Source organism: Amphiprion ocellaris, chromosome 10 (assembly GCF_022539595.1).
Source record: "Amphiprion ocellaris isolate individual 3 ecotype Okinawa chromosome 10, ASM2253959v1, whole genome shotgun sequence".
In the NCBI taxonomy this organism is placed as follows: Eukaryota; Metazoa; Chordata; class Actinopteri; family Pomacentridae; genus Amphiprion; species Amphiprion ocellaris.
Genome location: NC_072775.1, coordinates 21782387 through 21805047, shown reverse-complemented (window position 1 = coordinate 21805047; position 22661 = coordinate 21782387). Strand labels below are relative to the sequence as shown.

Below are 22661 nucleotides of genomic sequence, written 5' to 3'. Positions count from 1 at the left end.
AACTGCTGCAGGCAGCTGTTCCCAGAAACAAAGAGAGAATGAGTCAGACTGAGTCAAATGAGGTCAGGCTGAAATTAAACTTGCTTTTCTGTGTTAATGTGGTATGAACAGAACAGAAAAGATCAGGTCCTCAAAACAACGAAGTACACCAACTTAACTCAAATTTAATAAACTAAGGGATTTTTCATCCATTTTTAAAAAGGTCTTCTTAACTTAGTTGGAATAAAATCAGATTATATATGAACGTAATGCATGTCTGTTTTTGCTGCTGTTAAATGGGTATATATGATAGTTAGTGGATGTAACAATTAATCATTAGGCAACAATTACTTTGAATTATGTAACACATTTTCATTTAATGAAACTTAAATCTCCACTTTGTTACCGCTTTTTATTACAACAAAGGTCGAAACAAGGCTAAACTGGCTAAAGGCTACATTTGAACTTGAAGGAAAGGTTAAAGAATGCTGCATTTTCCTTATAGCCCAACCTTCATCATCCAAAGTGACACCTCATTATTGACCATCAATATTTAGTGTCTGCAGTGCTGCCCTGTCTTTATTGCTACATGCAGTATGAACTGATATGTTCATTGACCCCAAGAGAGGTGGCTGTGGCAGTGAAAAGCATCTGTTTTTCAGTCTCATGGCCCAGGTTCAACACTTTGTCTAAGATAAATGCATTCTTGCCAAGCAGCACAGCAGTGGGAGATAGCCGAGGTTAATATACCTGACAGTTATAAATTCAATAATGTACAAGGTACTGTATCTCTCTGTCTCTGCAGAGCCCTTTGCAACAGCTTGGCATGGAAAAGTCCAAGTCCTTGTCGAGTGGCAGAGAGGTCAGCAAGCAAGAAGACAAGCTACTGTGCAACCTAAAACTGTTTGGCACTTTGACAGTCCATTGTCCTCGAACATGCTTTGAATTTATTCAACTTTTCATTGTAAGTTTGAAGGAGTGAAGGAGACCAGAAGTGGAGACAGATGTGCCATCCAGGAGGTACAAACAGTCAGACTCTTTGTTTTGTCAGTTACTAGTCGAACAGACTCCCACCAGGAAAAGCTTACTTTACTCTTAGTGTACAGCGAGTTCATCTATTGTAGTACAAATGGCCTCGAGTTCCTTAGAAAGAGCAAGTCCAATCTTTACTGTGACAACAAAAACCCTTGTAGGGTCAGCGACTTCATCTGCCACTTGTGCAACAAGCTGCATACAAAGCAAACAAAAGACTGAATTTACTTGCTAAAAGAACCATTTGAACAAGATATAGTGGAAAAATTTAGAACACAGGAGTGATGGTTGCTGGAAATGTTCCTCTGTACCCCTATGTAGATATTCCATTAAAAATCAGCCGTTTCCAGCTAGAATAATCATTTACCACATTAACAATGTCTAGACTGTATTTCTGATTCATTTAATGTTATCTTCATTGAAACAAAAATGCTTTTCTTTCAAAAATAAAGATATTTCTAAGTGACTCCAGACTTTTGAATGGTAGTGTCTATATAGCACTTAAAATAACTATTGTTTTGCCAGTATTGGTAACACTTGTGGGCTCTTGAAACATGTTATAAATGTTGATGTAATTTCTTTAATAAAATAAATAATCAAGGAATTCAACTTTCAGCTTAAAGTTTTTTTTTTAATGATTTATGGCATTGCAGGTAAATGAGCCCACAGTGCAACCATGAAAAAGTTGAATGAAGTCACCACAAACAAATGTATAATTCCAAAATGACATGCTTAGGCAGTAAACAAATAAAATACATTGTTAGTGGGGATGTTACTGATGCGTTTTTAAATTTTCTGTAACTAGCCAGACACATTAATCCACTTCATTTTTTCATTATGTTAACAGAACATGTTTGGTTGGCATTAAGCAGTTTGATAAATGCTTTGTAAATCTGTTGCACAGGAACATATTTTCTTAAAGAAATTGAAAATAGATCTTTCTAGGCGCTACAGTTAATGCAATGGAGAGAGCCATGTATTGTTATAACTCTGTCATTTTTTTGTTGTTGTTTTTTAAAACAAAACCACCGAACATTTGCACATTCCTGACTGTGAGACGTGAAAATGTGTTTCTTCTCTCTAATATTAAACTGAACATTTATGACTTTTAACTACTGGTTGAACAAACCTATAATTTGAAGATGCCACATCATATTTTACTATTTTTGACATCTGACAGACTTAAATGCTGGATTGAGATATAATTGGTATATTAATTCATAATGAAAATAATGATTAATTTTAGTCACTGTGGGGAATCAGGGCATTAAATAGCAGAAGCAGCAAACATCTGCAACAGACACCACTGTAAAAAAAAAAAAAAAAAAAAGAACTGCAGCTCATACAGTACACTGACAATTAGATGCAAGGAAGTCTGCTGCTTTTATACTGAAAAATTAGCTTTTTCTGACTAATGTAACACATTTTAGTCCTTTTACAAAGTCACCATGATGTGAGGGGCCCCACATGAGAAGATTACAGGTTTATGTTAATGAGACTGGGCCTGAGTGCGAATCTCCTTCCTCATATAACAAAAAAGGACTTCCCAGTTGGATAAATGCCCCAGTATGGAGCAGAACAATGTACCAGTGTTACAAATTTGCTGCAGTCATGTATTCCTTGGCCATTAGGGAAAACCACCCACTTTTGACAGCAGCGAGAATCTTCGGAATGATTAATGCATCTGCTGTCCTTACTGCTGTTCAGGATATGGTTTCTTTTTTTTTTGGAAGTACATTTCCCTTCATACTGGTGCATTATCTGTTCGGACCGACCATGAATCAAGCACAATGCGTAATCCTTCTGGTAAGCCCACTAATACCTGAGATTTGAGAGCATAATCCCCCTGTGCAGGTAACAAAAAAAAAAAAAAAATCTATTGTCACAAATCCACTGGGGCTCCAAATATCAGCTAAAGTGGTCTTCTGCCTGTTTCTGAAACGTGTCGGTTCAATAGGTCGGAACAATATCAAAGTATGACCCACAAACTGAGAGCAGTAAGATCAGCAGCTGATGCCTAAGAGAGAAACTGAAACAAATGCTCTAAAACAAGAGTACTTTAAAATATAAAGTGTGTGAGGATGGAAGGCACTCCCCTCGTTTCCAAATTACTCTACTTAAAGTCTGTTCTAAATCCCTAAATTTGACTTAATGTAAACCTTAACACAGATCAAGGATTTACTGTGCAAACAAAAACAGAAATGAAAAAAAGTGTTACGTTTTTACTTCACTCTGTCAAATTACTGTCCACACATGACCATACACAACAACAGCAGAATTTCATGTGCTCAAACAATTCATGAACTAAACCCATTAGTGTATTAGTAGAGCTGGATACAGGACTGTCACAAAGCCTGGATGCTAATCTGTCCTGAAGACCAAAAGCACTATTACAACTGAAAATATCCCATGGCTCAAAAGGCATTTCCCCCCCACAGACCAGCATTATAAAGCTGAGAGGCATTTGCTACTACAAACAAGGTTAATTAATTCATTATTACCTCTTCCTACTATAATTTTTTAAGTCATGCAGGTTTAATATTTGTAAATAGTCCCGGGGCCCAAGAAAGTGTTTTTTAATTAAATGTAAAGTCAATGGGCTGAGTGGAAAGCCAGGAGTGGCGTGAAACACTAATGTGTCTGAGCAGTGGGAGGGACACCAGAGCTTATGTGCTGGGTGAGCAGTTTGATATATATATATATATATATATATATATATATATATATATATATATATATATATATATATATATATATATATATATATATATATATATATATATATATATATATATATATATATGACGGACTGGAATGGAAGAGTCAGGAGGGCTGTGTTTCCCACAGGATACTGTGTAACTTTATGAAAACAGAGCCCTCTTTTTATGCTCCTACCTTTATTAAGGATAGCTGTTTTCATTGCTTAATATGTTAATAAGATACGGTATTTGTGTGTGAATCTTCAAGCAGCCCTGTATTCCTGAATCTCCTTTCCTGCCATAAATGAGTTCCCATCAATTGCAGGTCTGGAGGTAAACTGACATCTGTTACGTCAAACCAAGCATGTTGATAGGTACAGAGGATGGGGAGCTTCTAAGTATGTGTCCTTGATCTGATTTTAGCATGTTAACATGTTCAGTTTTCAACTATTTCAACTGATGATTGAAATATGCATGGTCCCCAAGTTCTAAGGTGTTTCAAATGTCAACTGTAAAATGCCAAAGAGCTTTTCAAGAAACTGTCAAGAAGCCCCACAGAGGAGGATGGTTCAGTCTTCCACCAATCCATCTCACATCACTCCACTGTTGAGTCTTTTGTTATTAGTGGTTTTATTTTGCTGATGCAGGTTTTTCTCTGGACTCTGCATTCCCCCCTGCAGCTAGGTGCATTTTCAAGTTTTTGTTTCTCCTCCTTCATGTGGTTGTTTCCAGACCAAAACCTGTCTGCACTGGAAAAGACTGCTCGACCACAATTTGCCTACAGTGGCCCACGGGGAACGGTAAAACCGTTCAAGTGTGAATATTTGACAAATCAACAAATTACGGAGTGAAATGCAGAAATGGTTCTTCAATTTAGCATAGAGCAATTCTCGGCTCCTCATTTGCAATTTCGCTGGCATCTTTTAACTTTCAAGGACATTTCTGCTCCATTAATTTTTGATCAGGCTCTACATAATGCAGTGTGCATATGCATGTGAGCATGAAGCCTCAGCCTTGAGTAAATGAGTTTACTGACAAGTGTAACAAATGTGTGCCACAAATATGCTTTTCTTCAGTTTGCTAAAACTGCTGTCGCTTCAAACTCATACATGAAAATACTGTAAAAAAAAAATATGTAAACAACACACTTATGAGACAGCTATTCATCTGGTTGTATATCTGAAAACACCCACCTACTATGACCTTCAGTTGGTCTGAAATTGCTACATATTTACTGCACAATTAATTGAAAAAGTAAACGTGTAGCTGTCACCGTGGTAGGTTTTATCCTGGAAGTCACGTTCTCTGCAGGGATGCTCGTTAAATTAAATGTTTAGGACCGTTTATTTTTAAACAAGAGGAACAAGACAAGAGGCGTTTTTAGTTCATTGTGCAGTAATTGGCATTTAGAAATAACAGAGCATTGTGTCCTGGCATTTTATAGTATTACATTCATGTGGCAGATGCTTGTATCAGTGGTGACTCACATTAAGTGCAAATCTATCACAACAAATGAAAAACTTTTAAGTGCATCTCTCATTCACAAACAGCTGCAAACATCATTTAGAGGCCAATATCATTGGGTTTTTAAAAAAGTATATATTGTTTTGTTTGATAACTGAACAGCACAAAGTTCCACCTGAATTATGACTGCTGGAGTGCAGATGATTATGTAAATGTATTTAGTTGCTTGACACATTTGATTTATTAATTTCCTTCTCACATCCATGTTTGGATCTGTGCATACCTGTACAAGAGGGGATAGCCAAGTGTAAACATACTGGGTTAATAGCAGATCAGTCTGTCCTATTCCCACTAACTTTTCTGCTCTTCCCCCCTCACCTCTACTCTAAACCTTGCAGTATTTTTTCTGCTCATTTAGGTGCACTGTAAAAAGTTATAAGCACAATACACATAGGAGTGAATGAAGCTTATGCATTAGCAAACAATAGCATATTTATCTATCCATCAGACAAGGAAAACTATTATTGTGTTCTTTTAGGATTAAATTTCGTGGTGTGTACCACTGGTTCTTTATATTTATAGGAGTATGGAGAAAGGTGAGAATCATCAAGTGGGTTTTAAGTGACACTACAAGTCTGCAGCTTATTAACTTTAAGAACTGCAGCTCCAGACAAATGTATTTACTCTTCTTTTAGATCTGTTTGGTTTTTTACCAGCTTTTTGGAGAACTATCTATGTCTCTTTAACTGCTAATTGCACCACCAATTAGTTGCTAACTGTGTTTGTCAGTGTACAATCATGGCCCTTTCAGTAAGAACATGACAATGCCACCGCTGCTCTACAACACTTTTATTTTCAGTTGGCTTGCCTGCATAATGTTTGGCACAGTGATGCTGCCCGAGGAACTCGCACAGCAGTTAAAGTTCAGATTAGTTGACATTTGACCCCTGCATGCTGTGATGAACACCCATACAGCAAAGAGAAATGATCCTGCCAGCCATGGAAGGCAAAGTAAACAGCTGACGTGTATCTGAATCCCTTGAATTATATAACACAAGTCTGCATTTGTAATGGAGCCTCTGGAAGAAAGAAAGATCTCGGAAACAGGTTTCCATCCAAGTACGTATATCAGGTGTGTTTTAACCTCTTTAACCTTGTCAATGGTAATGAGGTCTAACTTTTACACAGAATATTTTATTGACTCAGTGGTATAGTCCCATCGTAAGTTTTGAAAACTCTGCCCGTTTTGCTTGTTGCCTGACTCCCACCCACCAGTATGCTCAGAGTCATGAGCTTACTAGAGCATTTTTAAAAGAAATAATAGTTAATGGTTCTGAAAGCGGGGCTGCACAGTGGATTGGTGGTTAGCACTGTTGCCTCACAGCTAGAAGATCCCCAGTTCATGTCCCAACCTTGGCCTGGAATCTTCCTGTGTGGAGTTTGCATGTTCTCCCTGAAAATGCATGGGTTTTTTTCTGGGTTCTCCGGCTTCCTCTCAAAGTCCAGAAACATGCTGAGGTTAATTGGTGACTAAGTTTTCCACAGGTGTGAATCTGAGTGTGACTGTCTCTATATGTAGCCCTGTGATAGACTGGTGACCTGTCCAGGGTGTCCCCTGTCTTCACCCTAAGTCAGCTGGGATAGACTCCAGCCCTCTGCAACCCTAATGAGGATTAAGCAGTGTATAGATGATGGATGGACGGATACTTCTGAAAACATCTTGCCAAAAGACTGCAGTTGAAAATTAGCCAGCTGTCTAACAGTGGCACATATACAGAAACACTGATTAATGTGTGTTGTATATATATATACACACACACACACACACGCACACACACACGTATGTATATATATATATATGTATCTACATACATAATATATATATATATATACATACCGATCAGGCATAACATTGACAGGTGAAGTGAATAACACCGATTATCTCTTCATCATGGCTTCTGTTAGTGGGTTGAATATATATGGCAGCAAGTAAACATTTTTTTCCTCAAAGTTGATGTGTTAGGGAGGAAAAATGGGCAAGTGTAAGAATTTGAGCGAGTGTGACAAGGACCAAATTGTGATGGCTAGAAGACCGGGTCAGAGCATCTCCAAAATTGCAGCTCTTGAGGGTTGTTCCTGGTCTGCAGTGGTCAGTGTCTATCAAAAGTGATCCAAGGAAGGAACAGTGGTGAACCTGCGACAGGGTCATGGGCGGCCAAGGCTCATTGATGCACATGAAGGCTGGCCCATGTGGTCTGATCCAACAGATGAGCTACTGTTCAAATTGTCGAAGAAGTTAATGATGAATAATAGAAAGGAGTCAGAACACAGTGCATCTCAGTTTGTTTCATATGTGGTTGCATAGCTGCTGACCAGTCAGGGTGCCCATACTGCCCCTTGTGTGCCACCAAAAGCACCAACAATGGCCACGTGAGCATCAGGACCGGACCACGGAGCAGTGGAAGAAGATGGCCTGGTTCTTTTACATCACATGGATGGTGCCTCGCAGACCATGTACACCTTTCATGGAAACGGTATTCCCTGATGCCTTTGGCAGGAATTGTTTGATGAGAACAACAATGCGTTTGAGGTATTGACTTGACCTCGCAATTCCTCAGATCTCAATCCAATCAAGCATCTGTGGGATGTGCTGGACAAACAAGTCTGATCCATGGAGGCCCCACCTCGCAACTTCCAAGACTTCATGGATCCGATTTTTTTTAATTAAAGGAAAATGCAGCCAAATGATGATGTCCTGAGAAAGGTGAAAGTGAAACAAACAGTACAGTTTCAGGCCACACAGGCAACTACAACGAAGAGCTGAAAGCTGAACAGTTTCTATGGCTTAGGTGAAAGTGCCCATTTCACATTGTAGTTATCTGACTTTCTGGTAAAGTAAAAATATCGATTAGAGCCTCTTTTAAAAGAAGGCTCAGATTGTACATTAAAGCCAAACTCACTTCGGCACAGACGACTGCTACTGAACACATGGTAGTTGGTGGATGATAACTGGGATAAAGTGCAGGCAGCGACAGCAGGGACAGCAGAGCCACCTCTAACTAGACAACCGCTGGGGTGAATCACTGGCTGCGTAGGAAAATATGGGTGGGGTAATTGAATGGAAAACACTCATCATCTGCCATCAAAGTGTCCAGTTGCTTCAGTGCAGCGGCTCAGTGACTGACAGCAGGAAACTGTGGTCCCTGTTGTGGTTGTTGGCAGCTCTCTGCAACGTATACAACAGTGTGTGTGAGGCAGGGCTTCGCCAAATGAATTGTGTTTAGTCAGACTTGACGGGAACAATTTCTAACAAAACAGGCTGTAAGGAACAATATGAAATGCCAACAGTGATAAATATTTCAGGAATATTTGCTCTGCATCTAAAAGCGGTTCTCTAGTAAAGCCTTGAGTGATGAGATTCTGAGCACCTGGAGCTCTTTATCAGCTTCAGTGAAATCGATAATTAACCACTTCAACAAACTCGAAGATAAAATTGACTAAAAAAACAACTGGACTGTGTGAGATCTTCTGAAATATTCATGTCACGATATCTCAGGTGTCTTGAAAACTCAATGTGTTCTTGAAACTTTTTCAAAAAGGTTTCCTGAGTGCTAGAAATCCCTGTGCACACAACTGTCGAATCTGATGGAAAGGGTCTGCTCTCAGAAATTCCACCGCAGAGTAAAGATTTGTAAATTCTGCCTAGATTCTCAGGAAAGCTTGTTGCTCATTTATGGCCCAAATCAGAATGACACAATTTAGAGAAAGTCATAACTGCTGCTGCAAAATAATTGCTGATGTAATTTAAACCACAAATTGGGTCATTTTTATAAAGCCGACCATAAAAGTAACAAAGTTTTTAAAAAACTAAATGCATATTTTAGCCCTTTTAGACAGAAACAATATTATATCCACAAACACTAAACCACTTCAGATCAAGTGGTAGAGGTGAAGTGGAGCCGTTTCCACTCTTAATCAGCATTCACAGCAGTCATACAATCATTTATCATGGCCTCAGTGACGCCTCCTTGTTGTTTTCCTCTGAGGGAAACCCTGCTGTCGTTGTAAGTGCTGCTTACTTTAACAATTCGAGTCACATTTTTAAAGTCAGAGCTAAAGCCGAAGGAATCCTCCATCCTTGACCAATGACTGAATAATAGACTGAAGTGATTTTTCATCTGCACCTGGAAAAACGTTGTATAATGTGACTAAACTTATGCGTGCTATGAAGAAAGCCTGTTTGAAGAAACATTATATGAGGAGATTTTCCATAATCCATACCTTTATAATCATATTTATAATTATGATTCAAGGAGGTGTTGGGGACTTTGGAGGTGTGTTGATTGTATAGCGTTCCATCACTGGTGGCCAAAAACAGAAGGAAGTTCTAAATTCTCCAGGAATCCTGTACCATGTCCATCCACTGTGTTCGGCACACATCAGGAATGATCAAGTTTCTACAGCGAGTCTGCTACATTTTAGAATAAGTAGAACCACGTGTGTTTCTACTGTCTACTAGGATTAGCATGATGTGAATTTTTGTCTTCACCTGTTCACATGGACCCCTCCATGGACGTCTGCATGCAGCCCACAATTACTGTCTGCATGGCGACTAAGCTACAAGGGCAATATTGTAAATGCTTAGCAAGAGTGTGCATATGTTGAATACATTTCCACTGATCAGGCATAACATTATGACCACCTGCCTAATACTGCGTTGGTCTCTGTTACGCTGCTAAAACTCCTCTGACTCAGTGAGGCATGGACACAGGACCTCTGGGGATGTTCTGTGTCACTGGGGGGGTGGCAGTGAATTTTATGGGTTCTGTGGGTTGCAGGGTGGGACCTACCTAGATCAGGGTGATCCTGGCACGTCCCACAGATGCTCAATAAGATGTGGATGTGGGGAGTGTGGAACCCAGGTGAACACCTTAGCTCCGTCATGTTCCCTGGACCACTCCTGAGCAGTTTTTGCAGTATGTTGGGGTTCACTGTCTTAATGAGGGTGGCAACTGGCATCAAGGACTGCTCTTAGCTATTGGAGTTGGGGGGTTGCTTGATCTGCAATGTTTAGGTGGGTGGTACGTGTCAAACATCCACATGAATGTCAGGACTCAAGGTTTCCCAGCAGAGCATTGCATTATAACAAGATGATCGATGTTATTCACTTCACCTGTCAGTGGTCATAATGTTATGGCTGACTGGTGTATGTGATCTACTGTGTATGTATGCAGTGGAGTCTTTCCAGCAGACTCCCCTCAACTAGAAAAGTTATATTAAAAAAAGTAGTATAACTGTAACAACTCCGTGTCTGCAGGTGTCCGTACTAATAGCAGCAACTATAACTGGATGTGTCTGTCCATTATTGCCTGTGTGTGTGTCAGCAAGGGATGTAATCAAGGCTTATGTCAGCAGCAGGACAGTCACCCAGGAGACCAGTGTTCGTGTCTTGTGGGGGACCATTATTCGAGGACTTTGTTTTTACTTGTTCTTTACGTTTGGTTTCATTTGCTGTTTGGCTGAGTTTAGGCACCAAATATATGTGGGTGGCTTTAATAAAACAGCACAGTTTGTGTAAAAATATGACCCTTTGAGAACACGCTTAAAGTATTTCCTCCATTTCCTGAGTTTTCCCGATGAGCCTTGCCCCATCTATTGTACAACCAATTATAATGGTTGGCTGAAAAGGAACAACAGTGAAGCAATAAAGTGAAATAGGAAAGATATGTGGATTTGAAAGGTATTTGTGATAAATCACAAAAAAATGCAATCAAGCAGAAAATAAATTCCCTCAAAACATAACTGAGAATCCAGTTTAGTTGTACAAGATTGTAATTTTTGAGAGTCAGAGCTGAAAGCTGTTTTGTCAGCTGATGCAATGTCATGGTTAGGCTCTAATTCAAACATCTGACATTCAAACTCAATTCAGTATACAGTGAAATGATGTAATCCGATTACGCAGCAGGAAAACTAATTTAAAATGCCTTCAGGCACTTCTGTTTAAAAAAAAAAAACAACAACAATGCACAGTTCAAAAGAACAACAATAGAGCAAAAAAAAAAAAATTAGACGAATGAATATTTGCTAAATCCAATCAAATTTAGTGTCTCTTTGCCCTCCAACGTCCCTCCCTCCTCCCAGCTTTCACTGTCTCTTCTGATCACTATTTGACTTCTCAGCTCCCAAGGTAAAAGGTAAATCTTCCTCCTCCTTGCACCTGCTGCTCTCAGGTCATCACTTACATTTATTTCCTCTCTGCTCCTCTCATGCTCCCTGCTCCATCTGCCCCTGGCAGGGTTTCCCTCGTGTCTCTGCAGTAATCTGGTCAGTGTCAGCCTCTCTCTCTGCCCTCTGAAAACCAATTAACCCTATCAGCCATATCTGAGTATCACCAGATAAATCCATTGCTGCTGCCTCTATGTGAGTGTGTGTGTGTGTGTGTGTGTGTGTGTGAGAGATGAAGACTAACATATACATAAACTTCCTGCCAGGCCTGGTCATCGCATATAGACACACACTCACAAAATACCTGAACTGTTGTTGCCATGGCGATGGATTAAGTTCCTGTCAGTGCTCTGCCTGAAGGACTGTCACCAGACAGAGAAGGTGTGTGTGTGTTTGAATGTAATGTCTGTGTGAGTCTGTGTGTGTGCTGTGTGTGACAGGATTTATCAGTGTCCTACAGATAGATGGAGGTGGAGCCTCTCATCCTATCGTTTGGCCGGTCAGTCAGTACAGGGAAAGGCAGACCACAGGAGACGTAGAGAGATTCCACCTTATCTCACATAATGAAGATTGAGTTGAATGTGTGTGTGCGTGTGTTTCCGTGTGTTTGCTGTGCTAGAATAAAAAAGAAAAGACACAGATCTCCGACAAAGGACGACTATCCAATCATATCTTTATATAGCAGATACGTCAAGCTTTGGATTTATTAATTTACCTCAACAGTGTACATGTACAGGGGACCATTGGCTTATTATCACATAATTATGAGAAAAAAAGATCTTGCAATTAAGAGAAAAGGTGACTATCAGTCACTGTTACGTGAGGGGACGGGGCAATGACCTGATTTCATATAATATATATCAGGTTTGAACATCAATGTTGTAGCATTTTTGTAAAATGCCATGTTAAATTCTTCACTTGTGTGAACAGATGCAAAGTTTTACAAGAAACAAGGACTAAACTGGATACAAAGGCTTGCACTGCGGGCAACATAAGCACCATTTATTAGCATGTATGTGTTTACATTTAAGAAAATTAAGTACACTGAGTTAGTTTCAACAGTTTATGTGCTAAGAACTTTCACTGAATTACTTTAACACTGAATAAATTTTAAAAATGTGATGATCCTCAGGCAAGTATTGGATCCAGTGCCGGCCCCATTAGCCTGGTGAAACATTTATTTTTTTATGAGATAGTTTTTTTTCATAATTACTTGATAGTCAAGTCATAATCACAAGATAAAGTTTTGTTTTTTCCTTTGTGAGAACAGTGTGCTTAGATGTGACTGCAAGAACAAAAATCCAAGAGTTTAGAGGGTGGTGGGTTTTTTTTTTTTTTTTTTTGCTACTTTGGGGAATTGTTTGGGGGAACATTTCCCCACAGGGAGGCGAGTACTGTCATTGAAATGGCTCAATCATAGAAAAATGAAAAACTCACAGGGCTGACTTACTGCATGATCCAAATCTTGCACGGGAGGATGCTGCAGAGAATTTGTTGCTATTGTTACAGGTGGTAAAAGTGATTTGTAAATGGTCACACATAGATAGTGGAGCAAAGAGCTGCCTGAAATGCAATAGCAGGTGTATACCTGCAATCTACAACTGGTGAGTCAGACTGCCAGCAGCATCCTACCTATTCTGGTATGATCTGGTTTGACATTATCCAGTTTCGCTGTTTTCAACCCCTTGATACCTCCTACACAACCCTGGGAGGATCTTTTGGATATGAAGGCTAAACACAGATTGCTGGTCAAGCTCTCATAATATAGACAATAAACTGACATTAGATATGTACTGGACACTTCTGATAAGTGCCGATGATGGACACAGCTTAAATACAAATAATAGAGGTGTTCGAAAGAATGTTGATTTACTTACACTGCTGTTCGAAAGTTTGGGGTCACTTAGAAATGTCCTTATTTTTGAAAGAAAAGCATTTTTTTTTTCAATGAAGATAAAATTAAATGAATCAGAAATACAGTCTATACTTTGCTAATGTGGTAAATGACTATTCTAGCTGGAAACGGATGATTTTTAATGGAATATCTCCATAGGGGTACAGAGGAACATTTCCAGCAACCATCACTCCTGTGTTCTAATGCTACATTGTGTTAGCTAATGGTGTTGAAAGGCTAATTGATGATCAGAAAACCCTTGTGCAATTCATGGAAAACATAAAAATGCCTGGGTGACCCCAAACTTTTGAACAATAGTGTAAATGTATCAGATGCAAACTGTCAAATGTTTGTGTGTACAAGTCTCTGAAATAGTTCCTCAAAAAATAACATAATGTTCTATAATACAATATAACATAAACCTGCTTAAGCCAACTAAGAAATGAATACAAAAAGGTCAGTCCATGACAGAGTTTTCCACCATTCATGGGCTTCATTAACAAGCTTCTGTAGATGTAACTGAAAAAATGTGCTTATCATCAGCTGTCATTCCAGCTCATCAAAATCAAAGGTCACCAGATAGAAAGGAGTCGCTGCTTTTGTTTACTCCAATGACAAGCGAAGGTCTCATTGTTTTGAACATTGCCAATTTTGTGAAGTAAATCTGCCACTGTTATCATTCAAACTGCTACGTGAAGGCTTGACAGGACTAACAACAACAACCAAGGAACAATCAATATGTATTAAAGTACATGAGAGAGAAAAGGAGAAGGAAAGCTGCTGTTTATTAAAGCCTGTACGAACATTTGTGACTAAATGCACTCGGCCATGCGTTCTTAATAAAAGATGATGATCCCTTCATTTCACCGCCACCTGGGAAACAGGAAGCTCATCAAAGCTTGATTAGATACTGCAGTCAAGCATGCACACACAAACACAAACACACACTGGCCTATGTATATCTAATTCATAACCTTACAGTCTTCAATCATATCCGCAGCAGTGTGCTTTCTGCTTTATGAGAGCTTGGCACAGAACACAAAGAGTGAGGAGGGAAGAGCGTGACAGAGCTGGCGTGGGGCCAGAATAACTAATTTGCTGTAATGACTTTCTGGCAGTTCTGACACAGAGGAGCTCCCACATAAAGCGAAAGGCCGGGCCACGATGGGCAATTCAATTACTCGTCCGCCACAGTGTAGTCGATAGTCGCAGATCAGGGCAACATAAACACAACAGCCGGAGATGATATGCTACGCTGCTGGGCAAAAACAACGAGGCAGGTAATTTGTTGAGCGTAAATACGTACAGGAGAGCACTTTAATATACGGTAACTTTTGTTTTATTGAAGAAATCTGGACTGAGATGTCCGTATGGAAATAAGTGGAAGTGGAACCACAGTGCAGGCCTCTATGTACTTTTTATTCCTGGGTTATTGTGTCGAGGATTCAGTGATGAATTAAAAATGTTGGACAAGAACATATTGTACTGCTCTGGCATTTTTTAATATAACATGCAAAAGGAAAGGCGATGTCACACAAATCACAATTATTCTGCGCTCTGTATCACGCACAGACACACACAGTAAATGTAACAGCTTTATTCCTAATTAAAGGTTATAACGATTCAAGATGTTCGATGGAAAGGCCAGAAATTCTCAAGAGGGCAAAGTTGAAGCAACACTGAAAATGAAAATGCGTGCTTTGTGTGGCATTAATTTGCACAAATTGCTCAAAGCAGTAGGAAAAAGTAAATGCATTTTAACACATTTGAATCCATGTGGCAAAATTCTGTCCAAATATAACTTGTCCTACATTTAAACAGTCCCATGAATGACATTTGGTCAACTCAACCAAACGATCCTAAGCCTGAACACAAAAGTAGATCATGTGAGGCAAGTCACATGTTGCTCCAGAAGGTTTACTTTTCTGATATTTTGCCGCATTTTCTCCCTTAAGTAGCTCTGAAGTTGACCTAGTAAATGATTTCATATTAACAATGGATAAAATGGCTGGTTGGGGGCTAGTTGATTTCAGCTCGAACAGGAATTTCAGCATCTTTCAGCTCACTGTTTTGGTTTTACAACCCACAACAAGACTGTTTTTGATTTATCATCACTGCAGCATTAATTTCCTGTAGACAGATAAGGTTAAGGACTTGAAGGTGAAAACAGTGGGTCATTTAGCAAGTACAGAATTTCCTCTGAAAATGGTGGAGACCAAAGCAGAGCTTAGAAAGGAGAGAGAATTTTGGAGGCAGTTTTGTCAGGTGGCCAAAAACAATGACTTCAAATGAGTGGAAATGTTACTTTATATCTGTTCAATGCGTAAATAAGTGACTGCTTGTATGTACATGTACGCCCTAAAGGCCTCTTCGTGGTTTCCATATGGTGTAAATGTGACATTTTTGTGTTGTATTCCACACTGTTGGCTCTATTTTTGGCAGGCAGTTGCACATATGGTTTCAGCTGGACTTTTCGTTGTGGTTCAGGTAATGCAATAAACAAAGCAGCTCTTCTTCTTGCTATCAGGAAATCCCTCTCAAGTTTTCTCATAAGTACCTGACGACAACGTCAGTATAACCCCAATTTTACTTTGTACCGACATGTATGCGAGTTTACTGCATTACAATCGAGTCTTGAAACCCAGAAACCATGAACTGAATTTAGCTTTGTAAGATGACAATGTCAGCTTTGTGTTCTGCTTTCTACGTTTCCCTTAAGTAGCTAAATAATTCCATTAGAGCAAGTTAAATAATAGTCAAATTGTCGGCTCCGTGTTAGCTGCTGCATCAATTTATACACTCTTTTTTTAAAACTTTTTTTCAGCATTTTCTCTGTTATCTTTCGTTATCACAATCAATCAAGTGCCATGCCATTCAGTGTAGGCGATCATTTCTCTCCATCTAATCCGATCTTTTCCTTTCTGAATTGTGACTGTTGAGCGTTCCATGTGTAGCCATGACGTCAGTCTGTCCATCATTTTCATTCTCTGTCTGCCTCGTCCTCTCTTTCCATTACTTTTTCTAGTGGTGACGATATATTCCAGGGTTTGTTTCCTTAAGATGTGTCCAAAAAATGTTGTTTGCCATTTCCTAATTCTGTTCAATACTGTATAATTTGTGTTCAGCAATTTTAAATTGCTGAATGTCTTCATTGTTGTAAAACTGCATCTCTGCTGCAGTGATTTTGTTTGACATTTTATTATGTATGCTCCAAGATTCACATCCATACATCAGAACTGGTAGAATGTAACAGCTGAAAGTCCTCATACGGATGCTAATTGCCATTTTCATATTTGTCAGTATATTTTTCATTTTCATAAATCCTGTTCTTGCCATTGCTACTCTACATCTGATATCTGTTTCACACCTCCCATCCATGAACTGAGATATTTGAAATGATGAACCTGCTTCAGGATTTTTTGCTCTAATTCTTTGGGATGATATTTTTCTATGAAGTGACCCATAACTTCTGTTTTCTTTATGTTTAAAGACAGACCAAGTTTTTGGCTCTACGTATTAATTATGGATACTACGGTTTGCAAGTTTTCTTCACTGTTCGCTATCAGCACTTTGTCATCTGCATAACTTGTGTTATTTATGGATACCCCCGTTTTGTTATTTAAACTGTCTTTATTCAAATACTGTAAATATAAAAAATAAAAATCAGACAACATGTCGATCAGCAGAAATATAACTGATGTGTGTAGCAGAGAAGCGAGTGGGTGATAGATGTGTGGTGTTTGAGCAGAGAGTGACAAACCACAGGACAGTTAGCAACGCGCTGCAACGACAGAGTAAAAGGAATGATTAGATCTGAAGCACACGCATCAGTATGACAGCATAAACCAAAGAGGAAGAGAGTCAGAAAGAGGGGTGGGAGGACCAGGCAGACAGAACAAATGATGAAATATAGAGAGGGAGAGAAAGAAAAAGATGATGATGATGATGGTAATGACAGAATAGCTGCTAAGAGAAATGACAGCAAAGGTTAGAGCTGCCCTGTAGGAGCTGGCCGGCATGTGTCACTCAGAGAAACAGCAGACTCACATAAAACACACACACACACACACACACACACACACACACTCTGATATCGTACTTGGGAGTTGCTACCTGACATGTGAGACTGGCATGTCAAAGGAGGGCAGGAGGAGGGTGAAGGGCAGAGACTCAAACCCACCTGACATTTTGACAAATATGGAGCCAGATGGTTGCTGTGGCTTGTTGCTTTGACCTGCTGAGCCAGACCTGCTCTCACAGACATATGGGGCTCTGGTTGTGACAAAAACAACTGTGATGCCGTGAAAAACCAAAAGAGGGGTGCTCTCTATAGGGAGAGGAGTCTGTCTCTCTCTTCCTCTCTCAGGCATCAAAGCCACAGCGTGCCCCATCACATCTAACCTCTCCAGTATCAAGGGCACTCAATGCGCACCAACTGTAACGCTCCCAGCTGGAAACTATATTCCTTCAAATCACCTTTGCTGCACTGTTCGACATAAGGCCCTGAGCAGCACTGACTCACTTCTGACATCAAGCCTGAAATGGCCAGTGAAAAGTCCAGATAAAAATACAAAAATGCTTCCACAATAATGTTAAACATCCACAAAGGGAATGCAGAAAAAATAATCAGCTGACAGCATTACAACCACATAGAAAATACACTAGAAAAAGAGACAAATCTGAAAAAGTCTTTAACTTTCAGAAGGTAGATGCCTGTAGATGTACTGTATATTTGCACAAATGCTCATTTTGATACCTATTTACCCTCCCTTATCCCTCGACGTATGCTTCTATGTGCCTGTTTTAAGTCTAATTACTGTGTGTGTACTATGTGACGATCGCCGTACGTTTGTCTGTCTGTCTGTTTGTCTGTCTGTTAGCAACATTACTCAAAAACAGACAAACAGATGTGGATGAAATTTTCAGGAAAGGTCAGAAATGACACAAGGACCAAGTGATTAGATTTTGGCAGTGATGCAGCTTATAGTCTGGATCTGTTCTGTTGAAGATTTCTGTATCATTGCGAGATAGCGGCACAGCGTCACTGTAACTATGACTACAAGTGAACACTACGATCACATGATTACGATCCTACTACAAATCGACCACTGCAGACTTATCGGGACTTATCCATCAGAAATGACGGATAAGTCATTCCTGACAATTGATTAAATTGTGGGGGTGTCCCATCATTTCCCACCACCCACTACATATTTAGCATATAACACATGCCTGTGCTCAGCGCAGTGTCGTTTTGTTTGTGGGTACATCTATATTAAATGGCCACATTCTATGGTGCCGTGATTTCTGCTACAAATTTTTCCAAGATTTCAGAAATGATACAACTGAGCAGCCTTGGCTGAGTACTGCACTCTCTGAGTGCTTTTCTTGTTTAAATTTGTTTATCAAAAAAGCTAAGCAGAAATACCACAGAGCATTTTTCAAATCCATTTTGATGCTACTGTATTTACTGTTTATGCACGTTCTGGTGGAAAAAAGTATTCATGCCGAGCTGCAAGTATGAACTGATCGCATTATTGATTCAGCCGTAAATTCTGTATTCAGCTACGTGATTAACATTAAGCCCATAAAATGCCAGAAAGTACGCATCCAAAAATTTAAAAATATGTCAGTTTGAATTTCCCAGAGCCTTTTGTTGTCTGAACAAAAGCCCAAACAGAAACATAACAATATTCAAGGACTGCAAAGTCACATTTGTAAGACTGTCAACACACAATACTAAAATGATAAATGTCTGAAATGACTTCTTGCACAATTAACATTGACTGCTAGATGCTTCAGATTTAATCGGAATCCTCAAAAGGGGTGAAGAGTGGTTGAAAAAACTTGAGCTGTGTGTGTGAAGGTGACCCGTTCACAAAATACAAACACAAATGCCAACCTGGCTGGGAAACAGCACTAAAATGCCATGATGTGTGACGAGCACCTAATTATGCAATCTTGTCATCTTCAAATTTTAATTTTCTGAAATCTTGATTGAAATTTGCTTAAAATCTGAACATAATTGAAGCTCTTACTCTCTGATTATATCACGCCTCTCATTTCCTGATAAATCGAGGCTCAGTGTTTATCTGCATGTCAGGTAAGACACAAACACAGGAACAAACAACACACAGAGGCTGGGGTACGACGCTGCATGTCCCTATAGCTCGATGCAGTCAGATGACTCATCCTTCCCCATTTCCCATCAGGACCAATATGGGACGCCATCTGCTTGGCCCTAATAATGACAGAGACTTCTTCAATTTTCCCATCACTTTGAGATATTACTCGGCCTGTTTGTACTCAAGCAAATGAAGAATGACTTATTGTCCAACCTCGCTGAAAGGATCCGGATACATTCCCTGGTCTGTGGCAGACTAATACAGAGAAATAAGACAAGCTTCTAACGGTGTAATGATTCATGTCCTGGCGTGGTATTCAGGGAGGGACTGTTAGCATGAAAAACAGTGTTACACTTAAACATACAGTGCTATATTATAAATACTGCTACATTATAAACGACCACATTGTCGAACCCACGGCGACTTAGTTTCTGATGCTGCACGTCGTCTCTTTACGCCTGCTTTAGATCATTGTTTTGGTTTAACAGTGCATCATTTTCAGTATAAACCATCTCTTCATCCACATTTCTAACAGCAGGCAGCTGTTTTTAAGAAACAAACACTTTAAATCAGCTGCTTTCAAGCACCAAACAGCAGATGGACAACTATAAAGCTCAACATATAGCAGCTAAAGTGTTTTTATCTATAGTTGCAACAAAATATCAGCAGACCGGATATAATGCTTTTTATCATGGCACATGTGTAATAGTTAATGTTGGCACAATTATGAAAACACACGGATAAATAAATTTACACGCATAAATACAAATAAATGAGGGTAAATGAATGATCTTGCTTTGATGTGTGACAAATAAACTAAGCAAGTAAACGCTGGAGGCGCATGGAGTGTGACCTGAGTGAAGCGGCTGCACCGTGTTGAGTTTAAGGTTAAGGGTGTTCAGGACAGAGACCCTGCTACAGCCTCCATGTGAACCAACAGCCCTGGAAGCAAGCTGAGTGTGCTGCCTGGGTGGAGGGGGACACAGAGCTGTTTTTAGACTGTGGAGCCTGTCTCACAAGGGCAACCTCCAGCACCTGCCAGGGACAGCCTTCACACGGGGAAGTCTGCAGGTGTGGATGAAGGTGAACAGGGCTGCACAGAGTCCAGCTGGGAGGCTGATGGAGAGTAACGCATGCCATTATCAAGGGATATGATGAACCAGAGAAGCTGCACTGGGGCATTTGTTCATGCGACCAAACTTTTAGGAGGTTGTTTTTATTTATGAAGTGTTCATTGCTGGTACATATCGCAATCGTATTAGCGCCAAGGTTGAACTGAATATTTTACTTACAAATATCCATCTATCCATTATCTATACACTGCTTAATCCACATTAGGGTCGCAGGGGACACCCTGGACAGGTCACCAGTCTATCACAGGACTACATATAGAGACAAATAATCACATTCACATTCACACGGTGTATAGATAATAGATAGATAAGCAGTGTATAGATAAAGGATGGATGGTAGTTGCAAGAAATGACGGTAATGATGGTGGTGACACCACAAAAGAAAGTAAGTCAGAAAAGTGGGAAATAAAGCCAAAACAACAAGCTCCAAGATATTAAAATGCTCCACAGTGCTGAGGGGAAGTGTAGAAATGGGTTCAGTAGTTCAGCTTTGAGCTCATTTGAGGACACAGTCAGGTGACGGGTTTCTCGGTGTATCCCAGCGTGACGTTTGCGATCAGGTGTTTTACCGATTAAACTGGTGGAGACCACATTTCCTGAGCTCGAGCCTTGGGGCTTCTCTCCACATGCAAGTCTAACTTCTGTTGTGATTTTTACAAAGTCCCATTATGAAAACCCATGGAGCGAGACCGAACCCTGAGAAGCAGGGAGATCCGCATTGTTGTCAGTAACAGGGTCCGACATTAGAAGTTTAGTCTCGCCCCAGGACTCCAGCTTTGGAGCTCTTTGGTCCCATCCTACGGGATTCAGTGGCATGAAAATGTGTTACTGTTGTCAGAGAGGAGGGTGACCCAACAGTGAGAAATCACATTTCCTATTGAGAATCACCGCTGTGAAGAAACCCTGACACATTAACAACAAAAACTGATGATTTAGGGGCAGAAAGACAGTGAGTGAATTTACATTGTCTCATAAAGACGGCAGAAGGCCAAGTGTACCAGCACTTATTACTCTGTCTTTCATTCTTTCTCTCACTATATCCTCTGTCTTTCCATCCTTCTTTGCTCTTTATTTTCCTTCTTTCCTACCCTCTGTACTGAATTCTTTCCTTCATTTCTTCTTTTCTTCATTCTGTCCTTGGACTAATCTGTCCTAGGTCAACAGCTTAAATGTAAACTTTAATGTTGAGGAAGCTTCATCAACTATTTTGTCCATGGCTTCATTAGTTAGACAGCACATATTTGCTCTTTTATCCCACCATCTCTAACAGGTTTTGTCCCTTGCTGCATTTTTCAGTTTTAAAGAGTAAATGACTTTGTCAATCCTGCCTGCTTTCAAGTTAACATTTGGCAGCTAACCTGCGACATCTTTCAAAAACCATTAAGTATACGGAGAGTTTTTTGTTTTACTTGAAGTCAGTGCGAGTTGACACACTTGCAGACAATTAAATTAAGCTTACATCAGCTGTTCTGGAGGGTGTGAGGACAAGTATGAGGAGCTAATCAGAGCCGATAGCTGTCCAGGGAGGATTTATTAATTAGTATGTCGGTGTGAAAGGAGAGCCTGGGAGTTGTCAAGTTTTTTGGAAACATGGCTGCAGTGTAATGTGGTATGAATACCAATCAGCCCTAATTAAAACAATTTAAGTCAAAGCAGCCATCTACAGCTTCATCATAGCACTTTTTTTTTCTGTCACTTCCTTTCTTTTCTTTCCTTTCTTTACATCATATCCAGTGATTAAGAAGCCGTTTACTTCACTTATTATCAGCTCGTCACTGGATGCAGATAAGCTCCTCATGGGGCAAAGAAACATAAATCAGACTTTTAAAACAAATGTGCCGTGGATGTACTCTGTGGAGATACGCAGCGTGATCGATTGGGATGTTAACGCTGCTCCACATTATTCATTGCCAAGGGGTCAACAACATGGCTGTTCTGGGAATGAGAGGTCTAAAAGCGCCGTATTATTCTAGATAAATTTTACGGCCTTCTGCTGAATCTCCTCTAAGTGAATTATGGGCCATATGTTAAGTTGATGTCTACAGAAGGCCAAAGGGTCATAAACCTCCTTAGTATGGATCTGAAACCCTGCTGGAGGATGCTGCTCCGA

The 22661-nt window shown here is 39.9% G+C and overlaps 1 protein-coding gene across 1 annotated transcript in view; it reads right to left on the bottom strand.

Moving 5' to 3' along the window:
• Positions 1-22661, bottom strand: part of b4galt2 (UDP-Gal:betaGlcNAc beta 1,4- galactosyltransferase, polypeptide 2) — a 250168-nt gene that overhangs the window by 63595 nt on the left and 163912 nt on the right. The gene's annotated exons all lie outside the window — the stretch shown is intronic.